Genomic DNA, 12,326 nt, shown 5'->3' on the forward strand with positions numbered 1-12,326 from the left:
TTACTAATTTAGTTTATGCTCAGATATTAAAATAGTTGTTCTGGTACTACAACATCAAAGTGCTTGTGCTTGCAATAAATTATGAATAGAGATAACTATCTTGAGATGTTTTCTTTCCTCTGCCTGCACTCACCCACACAGTAACCAGTTGTTTTTCATGTCAGTTTTTTGATTTTCTAAATACAGGTGAAATTCTCATTTAAATCTTAAAATCAAACTCATCTGTCTTTCGGCTTTGTTTTCAGGCTAGTGTGAGAAACACCAACGGCAGGCCCATCTCAGATCTTCACTATGGCAACTCATGCAAGAAGCTGTTGAATTAGACCCGTTTCCTATAGATGAGAAACCATACAAGCTGTGGTGAGTTGCCAATTTAAAAATATTCTTTAGTATGAAAACTGTGATCTATATAGCCAATTTAAATATTGCATATGGTTTGGTATATGGATCTGGAGAAATACTGCTGCAAATAATTTCAACTACAGAAGTGAAAATCAATAGAACAGAAGTTTAATAGTTGGTGTGGTACTACTAACACCACATACAGTAGTGAAAAGTCTTGAGGTGCATGAGTGCAGCATGTAACACCGTAATACTACCACCATGGATGATACCTGCAATTAACATTTTCATGTGGCAGAGTAACAGCTGGGTACCATTATTTTTAAGTGACTTTTATTACTTGCAACATTGTACTATATTTTACAGATTCATCTCCTTTAGTAGAAAAATTGGTTCTGAGCTAAATTATGGTTTCCAGTGTCTTTCAGGAAAACACACACACACACACACACAGACACAGACACACACACCGTTTACCTCTTCTGAAATACAAGAAGAGAAATCACAGTTTTATAAAACTCAATTCATGGGCATTTTAGCCTACAAATCCTTTTGCTTAACAAAACAATATTAAAAACAGATCCAGTTGCTCTGCCTAGTTGGAATGACTTTAAAAATTTTTAATTTATAAAAATATCAGCACACACAGGTAGAATGTCCTTTTAAATCAAATACTTGGTGCTTCATAGTCACCAAAGTCAATAATCAATAGATTCCAGCAGAGATGAATGAGTTATAATCTGTCAGATAACATCTTTGAGAACTAGAGTATGACTGTGGTGCTTATAAAACTCCAAAAGAGGCTATTTTGAGCTAGTGATCAATATCTTTCTTTCATTTGCCTAGTGGCTTATATAACTCTAGATAGGTAGGCTGCCCTGTGAATTAATGCATAGCCTATAACTGTGGAAGACTAATGAAATTAATCCTAGAGTTATTTCATATAGTGATTTTATAAAACAATTCATAAAAAACTATCTGTCTACCATTACACTGAGAAAGCAGATCTAATAGCCATCACTATACTGCACTTAACATGTATTCAATGAGTGTTATAAACAATTATATACAATTGCCAATAACAAACCATTTTTAAATTTTTTTATTTTTATTTTTTATTTTTTTTAAATTATACTTTAAGTTCTAGGGTACATGTGCATAACGTGCAGGTTTGTTACATATGTATACTTGTGCCATGTTGGTGTGCTGCACCCATCAACTCGTCAGCACCCATCAATTCGTCATTTATATCAGGTATAACTCCCAATGCAATCCCTCCCCCATCCCCCCTCCCCATGATAGGCCCCGATGTGTAATGTTCCCCTTCCCGAGTCCAAGTGATCTCATTGTTCAGTTCCCACCTATGAGTGAGAACATGCGGTGTTTGGTTTTCTGTTCTTGTGATAGTTTGCTAAGAATGATGGTTTCCAGCTGCATCCATGTCCCTACAAAGGATGCAAACTCATCCTTTTTTATGGCTGCATAATATTCCATAGTGTATATGTGCCACATTTTCTTAATCCAGTCTGTCACAGATGGACATTTGGGTTGATTCCAAGTCTTTGCTATTGTGAATAGTGCCACAATAAACATACGTGTGCATGTGTCTTTATAGCAGCATGATTTATAATCCTTTGGGTATATACCCAGTAGTGGGATGGCTGGGTCATAGGGTACATCTAGTTCTAGATCCTTGAGGAATCGCCATACTGTTTTCCATAATGGTTGAACTAGTTTAGAATCCCACCAACAGTGTAAAAGTGTTCCTATTTCTCCACATCCTCTCCAGCACCTGTTGTTTCCTGACTTTTGAATGATTGCCATTCTAACTGGGGTGAGATGGTATCTCATTGTGGTTTTGATTTGCATTTCTCTGATGGCCAGTGATGATGAGCACTTTTTCATGTGCCTGTTGGCTGTATGAATGTCTTCTTTTGAGAAATGTCTGTTCATATCCTTTGCCCACTTTTTGATGGGGTTGTTTTTTTCTTGTAAATTTAACAAACCATTTTTGACCTAAAATACAATTTTAGGACAATTTTATATGATGGAATCTAATATAGTATGTGTTACTCCCAGTGATGTAGAAAGCATACTATGTTCTCTCCATTCTGAATATTAATTCATTAATCAAACTCTTATTGAGAATCTGTGATGTAGGTAGCATGTTTAGCTTTTAAGGTAGATAAAAGACAGTCCCTGCTTTAAAGGAGCCTTCAGTCTAAAGAGTGTGGTACTTATAATAAAATGTGCTTATTAATGGGGGTAGCTGTGTTCTAAAGAGTGTGGCACTCATAAAGTGCTATTACATGAGTAAGTCTAGAATGCCAAAGGAAGTGCATCAGAGGAGACTCTAACACAGATGTGGTAGAGATTAGTCAAGGAAGCCTTCCCAGAGGAAGGGATCTTTTAGTGGACTATTAAGCACAGTAAAAGGATAGCCAGAGGAAGGGAGGTGCACAGTGGGAACATTTTTTAACAGACCCAGAAGCCTGAGAGAGCATGATTGTGTGGGGATACTAGGTGTCATTTACTATGCTGAAGCAGAAACGGTAGTGGCAGAGATAAAGTTGAAGAGGGATACAAGACATGTGCCATAAAGGATCTCTTAGACAAAATTAAGGAGTTTGGATTTTGTTTCAAAGTGCAGAGCTTTTGAAAGATTTTAAGTAGGAGTCTGATATAATCAGTTTATTTTTTCATTGTGAAATACACCATACACATAGAAGAGTGTATAAAACAAATACAGGTTAAAGAATAATTGTAAATCAAATATAATGTAAACAAATCAAACAACATAAAACAAATCAAACAAATAAATCAAACTTGATGTAATAGACTCCCAGCAAACCCCTATGTGTCCCTTTCGGATCATATACTTTTCCTTCCCCACCAGAGGTAACCGCAAGCTACTATCCCACCTTTTGTCGTGCACATTACCTTGTTTTTCTTTGTAGGTTTTCCATCTCTCTGTGCATCTCCAGGCTATGAATCTTAGTTCTGCCTATGCTTCAGCTCCATGTATTTGGAATTATAGCATGTATACTCTCAGTCGCCTGATTATTTTCCTAACATTGTGAGATTCTTTCATGTTCACGCATGCAGTTTATTCATGTAAATTGTTGTATAGTATTCTACCATATTAATATGCCAATATTTCCTTATCTAGTCTATTGTTGTTGAACATTTGGATTAAATCTATTTTACTTAATGCTAGTATAAACATAAATATAATATCATTTTTATGTTTATATATATTAGTTCTCATAGATTCTGATATTTACCCTTCTCTAGGATAAATGTCAACGGAAGGAACTGCTGAGTTTTTGGGTATGTGCGCCTTTAATTTTACTAAATAATTCCAAAATATTTTCCCCAATCAGTGGCATCAATTTACATTCCCAGCAGCAGTATATGAGAAATTCTACATCCTCACCAACACTTGATTTACAAGTTCTTAAATTTTGCTAATCAGGTAGATACATAATTGTACTCTTAGAAGTATTAATTTGCCTTTTGCTGATTACTAATGAAGAAGAGCATCTTTCCATTTTTTTTTTTTTTTTTTGTAATTTGATTTTCGTCTTTTGTGAAGTACCTGCTCTAATCTTTTTGAGATGTGTCTTTCAAAATGATAACTAACACTTATTGAGTTCCCACTGTGGAATAGGCACTATAGTAACTACTTTACAAACAGTTCATCTTCCTAGTATCCCTATAATTTAGAGGTAAGGAAACCAAGGTGTAAAGAGGTTAAATCACTTGCTGACAATCACATAGTTAAGGAACAGTGGACTTAGCATTCAAGTCCAAGTCTTTCTGACTCCAGAATTCTTTACCTTCTTAGAGAGTGTTTGGAAGGGGATTTGATTGGAACCAGGCAGAACATTTAAGGTGCTATTGCAGGAATCCAGTTAAAAAAGTAAGTGCATAAACCAAAGAATTGCCAGTAGGACACATGTAAGAAACCTCTGGACTTGGTAATGAATGTGGTGGGCAAAGAAGAGGAAGGATTTTAAAAGTCTCAAGTTTTAATACCTGTCAGCTAGGTAGATTCAGTATTAGTCATATAATATCGTATGTGTATATATACACACACACATCGTATGACTAGTACTGTAATATATTGTCATCTATTGTACATATATTATACAATACATTTTCATATATATATTGTGTGTGTGTGTGTGTGTGTGTGTGTGTGTGTGTATATATATATATATAATACAGGTATTGGGCCGGGCGCGGTGGCTCAAGCCTGTAATCCCAGCACTTTGGGAGGCCGAGACGGGCGGATCATGAGGTCAGGAGATCGAGACCATCCTGGCTAATATGGTGAAACCCCGTCTCTACTAAAAAATACAAAAAACTAGCCGGGCGACCAGGCGGGCGCCTGTAGTCCCAGCTACTCGGGAGGCTGAGACAGGAGAATGGCGTGAACCCGGGAGGCGGAGCTTGCAGTGAGCTGAGAGCCGGCCACTGCACTCCAGCCTGGGCCACAGAGCAAGACTCCGTCTCAAAAAAAAAAAAAAAAAAAAAAAAAAAAAAAGAAATACAGGTATTGTGGTAGATACTAAGAATTCATTTTATAAAGTCCAGGTATTATAGTAGGTACTATGAATACATTTTATGAATCTACAAGTCAATGAGATGAATTTAGTTTACAGGCTCATAAATTTTAGGGTTTAAAGCAACGACACTGTTCATTTGGGTCAAATCTTCACTTTTTTTCCCCTTCCCGAGTCCAAGTGATCTCATTGTTCAGTTCCCACCTATGAGTGAGAACATGCGGTGTTTGGTTTTCTGTTCTTGTGATAGTTTGCTAAGAATGATGGTTTCCAGCTGCATCCATGTCCCTACAAAGGACGCAAACTCATCCTTTTTTATGGCTGCATAGTATTCCATGGTGTATATGTGCCACATTTTCTTAATCCAGTCTGTCACAGATGGACATTTGGGTTGATTCCAAGTCTTTGCTATTGTGAATAGTGCCGCAATAAACATACGTGTGCATGTGTCTTTGTAGTAGAATAATTTATAATCCTTTGGGTATATACCCAGTAGTGGGATGGCTGGGTCATATGTTACATCTAGTTCTAGATCCTTGAGGAATTGCCATACTGTTTTCCATAATGGTTGAACTAGTTTACAATCCCACCAACAGTGTAAAAGTGTTCCTATTTCTCCACATCCTCTCCAGCACCTGTTGTTTCCTGACTTCTTAATGATTGCCATTCTAACTGGTGTGAGATGGTATCTCATTGTGGTTTTGATTTGCATTTCTCTGATGGCCAGTGATGATGAGCATTTTTTCATGTGTCTGTTGGCTGTATGAATATCTTCTTTTGAGAAATGTCTGTTCATATCCTTTCCCCACTTTTTGATGGGGTTGTTTGTTTTTTTCTCGTATATTTGTTTGAGTTCTTTGTAGATTCTGGATATTAGCCCTTTGTCAGATGAGTAGGTTGCAAAAATTTTCTCCCATTCTGTAGGTTGCCTGTTCACTCTGATGGTAGTTTCTTTTGCTGTGCAAAAGCTCTTTAGTTTAATTAGATCCCATTTGTCAATTATGGCTTTTGCTGCCGTTGCTTTTGGTGTTTTAGACATGAAGTCCTTGCCCATGCCTATGTCCTGAATGGTACTACCTAGATTTTCTTCTAGGGTTTTTATGGTATTAGGTCTAACATTTAAGTCTCTAATCCATCTTGAATTAATCTTCGTATAAGGGGTAAAGAGGAACTGCTAAAAGGGTAGGACTGGTCCAAGATCACATGTTACTTAGTGTCAGGCTAAGAATAGATACGATGCCTGCAAAAAAATGCAAAGGAATAACAACCATCTGATTTTTAAATTAACAAGTGATGACACAATTAACCTATTCTATTTCCTAACCATTTCTCAGACCAGTCCCTTTTCATCTAAATCTGTTGCTACTGCCATAATTTAGATCCTCCTTATCATCTTTAGCAGGTTTATTCAAGTAGCCTAGCATACTATCTTCTTGTCCGTTATTCTACCAGTGAAGCCACCAGACTTGTTATTTGATTTGCAGTTGTTACCATATAACTGCCCTACTTAAAGAATTTTTGATATACTCTGTAATCCATGTAATAACTTCCCTTTTCCTTAAGACATGTCATACTCCTGGCTGGGCGGGCGGCTCAAACCTTTGTAATCCCAGCACTTCGGGAGGTCAAGGCTGGTGGATCACCTGAGGTCAGGAGTTTGAGACCAGCCTGGCCAACACGGTGAAACCCTGTCTCTACTAAAAATACAAAAATTGGCCGGGCATGGTGGCTCACGCCTGTAATCTCAGTACTTTGGGTGGCCGATGCAGGCGGATCATGAGGTCAGGAGTTCAAGAACATCCTGGTTAACATAGTGAAAGCCCATCTCTACTAAAAATACAAAAAATTAGCCGGGCATGATGGTGGGTGCCTGTAGTCCCAGCTACTCGGGAGGCTGAGGCAGGAGAATCACTTGAACCTGGAAGGCAGAGGTTGCAGTGAACTGCGATCGTGCCGCTGCACTCCAGCCTGGGCGATAGAGTGAGACTCCGTCTCAAAAACAATAAAAAAGAATACAAAAATTATCTCGGCATGGTAGTGGACACCTGTAATCCTAGCTACTCAAGAGGATGAGGCAGGAGAATTGCTTGAACCTGGGAGGCAGAGGTTGCAGTGAGCCGAGATGGCGCCACTGTACTCCAGCCTGTGCGACAGAGTGAGACTGTCTCACACACACATACACACACAAACACACATGCAATGATATGCCATACTCCCATCCATTCCCAGTTTAGACACTCATGACCTTTTAAATTGCCTGGAAACACCAGTGTGCTTCAGTCTCATCACATATACTCAGGTGTTTTCTACCTCTGTGATTTACTTCATGCTGTTTATACTGCCTGCATTCACTCTGCACAGCCCTTACTTACTCCTTTCCAACCTTTAAGACGTTTGTGACCCTGTGATGGTCTGGGGGCTAGCAGCATGAACATCTCCTCTCCTGGAGCCTCGTAGAAATGCAGCATCTGAGGTCCTACTACTCGGACAAACACACTGATTAAGAATCTAGATTTTCACAAGATTCCTAGGGAATTTAAATACATGTTAAAGTTTGAAAGTACTGTTTAGAATCACTTTAGATTTCGTAAGATTCTATCTCCTCCTGAAAACCTCTCAGATTCCTTTCATCCAGCATTCAATCATTCTTGGTGCTCTCACAATAACCTGTGCATTATCTACCTCACTGTATTACCATAGTATCTTATTATCTGTTTATTATCTGTCTGTGTCTGCTTTGCCTCCCACCTTAGCCAGGGAGTATTTTGAGCATGACTCGTCTTTGAACTTCTTATACCTAATACAGTGCCTGACACTTGATGGGCACTGCATAAATATTTATTCAATGATTGACAAAAGAAAGAAGAATGAGAAAGAGATTGATATACAGAAAGAAACAGAAGCAGGACAAAGACAGACACATGAAGAAAAAAACACATAGCTAAAGAGACTTCCATAGAGATAACAGCAGATTACATAAAGACACCACAAATTCTGTCTCTGGATACAATCTGGAAGGCAGCCTGGCAGAGAGTCCACAATCTGATTTAAATAGGTTAGGGTAATAGCCTATGTTGTTTGCCAATCTCTCAGAAGAAAAATTTAGTTTACTTGCTCATTTAACAGCGTTGTTTTTTGATGGTTGTTATTAAGTAAATTTTTCCAAAATTTGCCTTACTTTCCTAAACAAACTGTTACACTGTCATTTTTACTATTCAGAACCTGCTTGGAATATTCTGTGCAGCTTTTAGTGCCCTCTGTTAGGAATGACTTTCATAAAATGAAGTGCATCCTGAAGATTGTGTTGAGGATGGTGAAGATATAGAAAACATATCTTGTGGTGGACAGACAAGAGAAATTATAGTGTTTAGCCCAGAGAAGAGAAACGAAGAGAAAAGATCGAGGCAGAGGACGGCAGCGCTAGAGAGTGCGACTTACCAAGCAACTGCCTTCGATATTTAAGGGCTTTCATATGAAAGAGGTTGGATGATGCAGGATTGTTTTTCAGTTGTACTGAAGGCAGAACTCAGAGACCAATGGGTAGTTAGAAGGTGCTGCACATTAAATTTTTTTTATTATAAGAACTGTTTGAGCCTGTGCTTTTTGAAAAGTAGTCAAGTTTTCATCACTGCAAGTATTTAACCATCTTCATGGTTGACCAAGTATGAAGAGCTTTTTAGAGATGATACTACTCTGTGTGGGAGATTGAACTAAATGACTATAAGATCTAAGGTCCTTATTACTTATGAATCTGTAGTTGTTCAGAGAAGTACAGGAAGAATGGGGGTTATGATAAAGAAGTACAATAGTGGCTAACATTTATCGAGTGACTACTTCATGCCAAGCACTGTTCATAGTGCTTTGCATGTCCTAGTTCACTTGAGCCTGACAGCAATACTGCTGAACATTCCTATTTTACAAAAGATGAAGACAAGGCACAGACGATTTAGTAATGTGCCCCAGGTCATGCAGCTAGTGGTGCATGATTCTGACTCTGGAGCATATGCTTTTTATTACTGTGCTGTATTCTTTGTAGTGTTAAAGATGAAAATTGGACCCAAATAGAGCCTTAAAATATTGATATGGTTTGAATTCCAGGTAAGTATATGGACAGGAATTCCAAGGAATAGTAACAGTAACATAATCAAAGTGAAAAGAAATAGAAATTAGCATAACAAGTTTGTGGAATCAAATATCTTACAAATGAGATGAGTAAGAGAATATTCAGAGATGTTTAATTCTGTGGTGCTGTTCTGTCTTGCTTCTCAGTGGCTGCAACAGTTACCAAGATGGGAAATTAAATCTTTAGGAGTATTTAACCTGGTAAAACCAATATAAGTAGCTCTAGACTATGGCCTGAATTTTGTGTTCCCTCCAAATTCTTATGTTGAAGTCCTAACCCCAAGGAGATGGTATTAGCAGATGGGGCCTTTGGGAGGTGATTAGGTCATGAAAACAGAGGTGACTGGGATTAGTGTCCTTATAAAAGAGACCCCAGAGAGCTAGCTAGTATTTTCCACCATGTGAGGATACAGGAAGAATGCACTGTCTATGACCCAGAAAGCGAAACCTCACCAGACACCGGGTCTGTTTGTATCTTGGACTTACCAGCCTCCAGAACTGTGAGAAATAAATTTCTGCTGTTTATATGCTGCCAAGTTTATGGCATTTTGTTTATGGCAGCCTGAATGGACTAAGACACTCTAGTATTGTATAAAATTTTCACAACCTTTTTTTTCTCCGCTGATTGGTAGAACATGTAGCTATGTCTCTTAGGAAGATACATTTGGGGCTGTCACTGTTTGAGAGTTCCCAAATAATTTGATGCCAGATCAGGAGTACAAATTCAATACTTTCTCTTAGAAATCAGGGTTTTCCTGGAATTTATTTGAAGACTGAGTAAGCATCTGCAAAAATTTGAGGTTCTTCATAAAGAATTATCTGTGTTTTGATAACCAGTATCAGAGGGACTACTATTAAAATCAAAGTATGAGATTTTAATGAAAAATTGGTTAACATAACAAACCTATTCAGGTTAACACTTGAAAAATTTAGTGTATAGTTTAACAGCATTCATTTTATGTGATAATTTATTATTTGCATTGTAGATACCATAAATTTAAAGTTTTCTTTCTATTTGTACTTTTGTAACAAACCCAGGTGGTTTGTTATACTTTAAATCCTGAGACTGACTTTTAAACTCTTTCAATTTTGTGAACAATCTTGATAGTATTGCTTTCAGAAAGTCACTTATAAACCTTAAGAATGAATGTAATTCTGCTTTGGAGTTTAGTTTATTAAGATATATATATATATATATATATATATATACACACACACACACACACACACATTTTAATAAAGATACTCTTCTACATTAAGACATATGTGTGTGCCCACACACACATATGAGTACATATATAATATTGTACTCATTACTTGCCAAAAAGATTGAATAAAATAGATTAAGCAAAAACTACATGAAAAAGTGGGTAGGAAACAATTTAAGCTATACACCTGTGTTTAAACTGTGTGGGTCCACTTACACGTGTTTTTTTTTTCAAACAAACTTGGATTTAAAATACAGTATTCTTGGGATGTGAAACCTCCAGATATGGAGGGCTGACTTTTCCTACAAGGCTGATTGTTGGACTTGAGTATGTATGGATTTGGTTAGAGACCTGAGGTCCTGGATATATCAAGGGATGACTGTATGTCATCTTTTGTGAGTTTCAGACTAATATAGTTGGCCCTCTGTGTCTGCAGTTTCACATCCACAGATTTAACCAACCATGGTTTGAAAATGTAGTTAGGCCTATGATGGTTGTGTCTGTACTGAACACATACAGACATTTTTCCCTTGTTATAAACAGTTCAGTATAATAATTATTTACGTAGCATTTACATTGTATCAGGTACCATAAGTAATCAAGAGTTGGCAAAGTATATGGGAGGATGTGTTTAAATTATATGCAGATACTACCATTTTATATAAGGGGTTTGAGCATCATTGGATTTTGGTATCCTCAGGAGTGGTCCTGGAGTCAATTCCCTGAAGATAGTTCGTGACACCTGTGTATCATGTCATATATTTGTTTGACTATCTTGTTGTCAACCAGGGTTTAGGTTAACAAAGTGAAACATCACAGGCAATAAACTCTCATTCATTGCAATTATTGTAATTTTGATCCCTTGTATAGATGTCTGACTCTGTGTTAAAATGTAAGAAACCAAAACACATTCTGATTTTCATCTATCTCTGCTTCTGAACCTGATATCATGTATAAAATTTCCACTTGTTCTTTTAGTTGAAAACTTCAACCATTCCTATTCAAATAGAAATGTTATGAGGCAAATTGATTGGCTTGCTAACCTGATAAACTAACTTGAATTAAGGTATGAATTAGTCATAATGGATTTTGGATCATAGGTACTAACCACATTTGAATAAATATGGTACATTAAAATAGCAGGACACTGAAGGAATATATAGGAAAAATTTTTATATGGAGAGGGAATCAAGAATGGTCTAGAGCAGAGTATTTGTTTGAGTTTAGGAGATTTAGTCAAATAGTTTTTGGAAAAGGAAGAGGACTTAATGCTAGATTTTTATTCCAGCTATGTCCTGAATTAATATTCCCTTGGGCAAGTCTTAATTTCTAAAGTGACTAAGACACTAATAGTTTCACCGGGTGTGTTGGAAAATTTCAGTACAGTTTAGAAATCCTGATTTCTAAAGGCGAATTTTAAAAGATTTCTATCATTAGTAATCAATGCACAAATATTTGTGCACACTAGTCCTTCAATAGCAAAAAATAATTTCAAGATAAGACAAAGCTGAACTTCAACTGTATATGAGAGAGTTGTAATAGATGATGTCTAAATTTCTTCAATTGTAAAAATTACGTGGATTAAGTTGCACACAGATTGAATTAAAGAATGAGCTAATACCTAGGAGGTCACATTCAAGTGGGGTACCTTGATGAGGGAAGCCTTGGCTAGTGAAGGACTCCATGAGGATGCAAAGCAGCTAGGAGGGGAAGAGAGGGCTCAGAAAGCTCTCAGAGAGGGACTTGCCAATGCACAGTTTTGCTTTAACTTTCCCCCTTTTGTTGTCTTCAGCTTAATCCTGCCCATTCTTATTTACTCTAGATCAAGAAGTAAGATATTTTAGATATAGGAAGTCACTTCTATTTATTAAAGATGTACTATCCATAAGGAAGATAGGTAGTTTATGCATAGCCAGCCAAACTGACCATATCAATTTTCCAAGTTTGCATCATTTTTTATCCCAAAATTATCCTTTGCTATTGAAAGACTAATGTGCACAAAGACTTGTTTATTAATTTATTTATGAGAGAGATCTCTTAAAATTTGCCTTTAGAAATAATGATTTCTAAACTCTACTGGGATTTT

At 37.0% G+C, this 12,326-nt stretch overlaps 1 protein-coding gene across 6 annotated transcripts in view; it reads left to right on the forward strand.

Moving 5' to 3' along the window:
• The window catches only part of MAPK10 (mitogen-activated protein kinase 10), a 358,682-nt gene that overhangs the window by 22,688 nt on the left and 323,668 nt on the right, over positions 1–12,326 (forward strand). For 4 of the 6 annotated variants that reach the window (XM_030921036.1, XM_010370610.2, XM_010370612.2 and 1 more), the window contains exon 2: positions 246–360. The gene's annotated coding sequence lies outside the window, so the exon portion shown is untranslated. Of the gene's footprint in view, positions 1–242; positions 361–12,326 lie in introns of those variants that run through there. The other 2 variants (XM_010370611.1, XM_010370614.2) reach the window with 1 other exon arrangement.

This window comes from Rhinopithecus roxellana, chromosome 2, assembly GCF_007565055.1.
Source record: "Rhinopithecus roxellana isolate Shanxi Qingling chromosome 2, ASM756505v1, whole genome shotgun sequence".
Classification (NCBI taxonomy): domain Eukaryota; kingdom Metazoa; phylum Chordata; class Mammalia; order Primates; family Cercopithecidae; genus Rhinopithecus; species Rhinopithecus roxellana.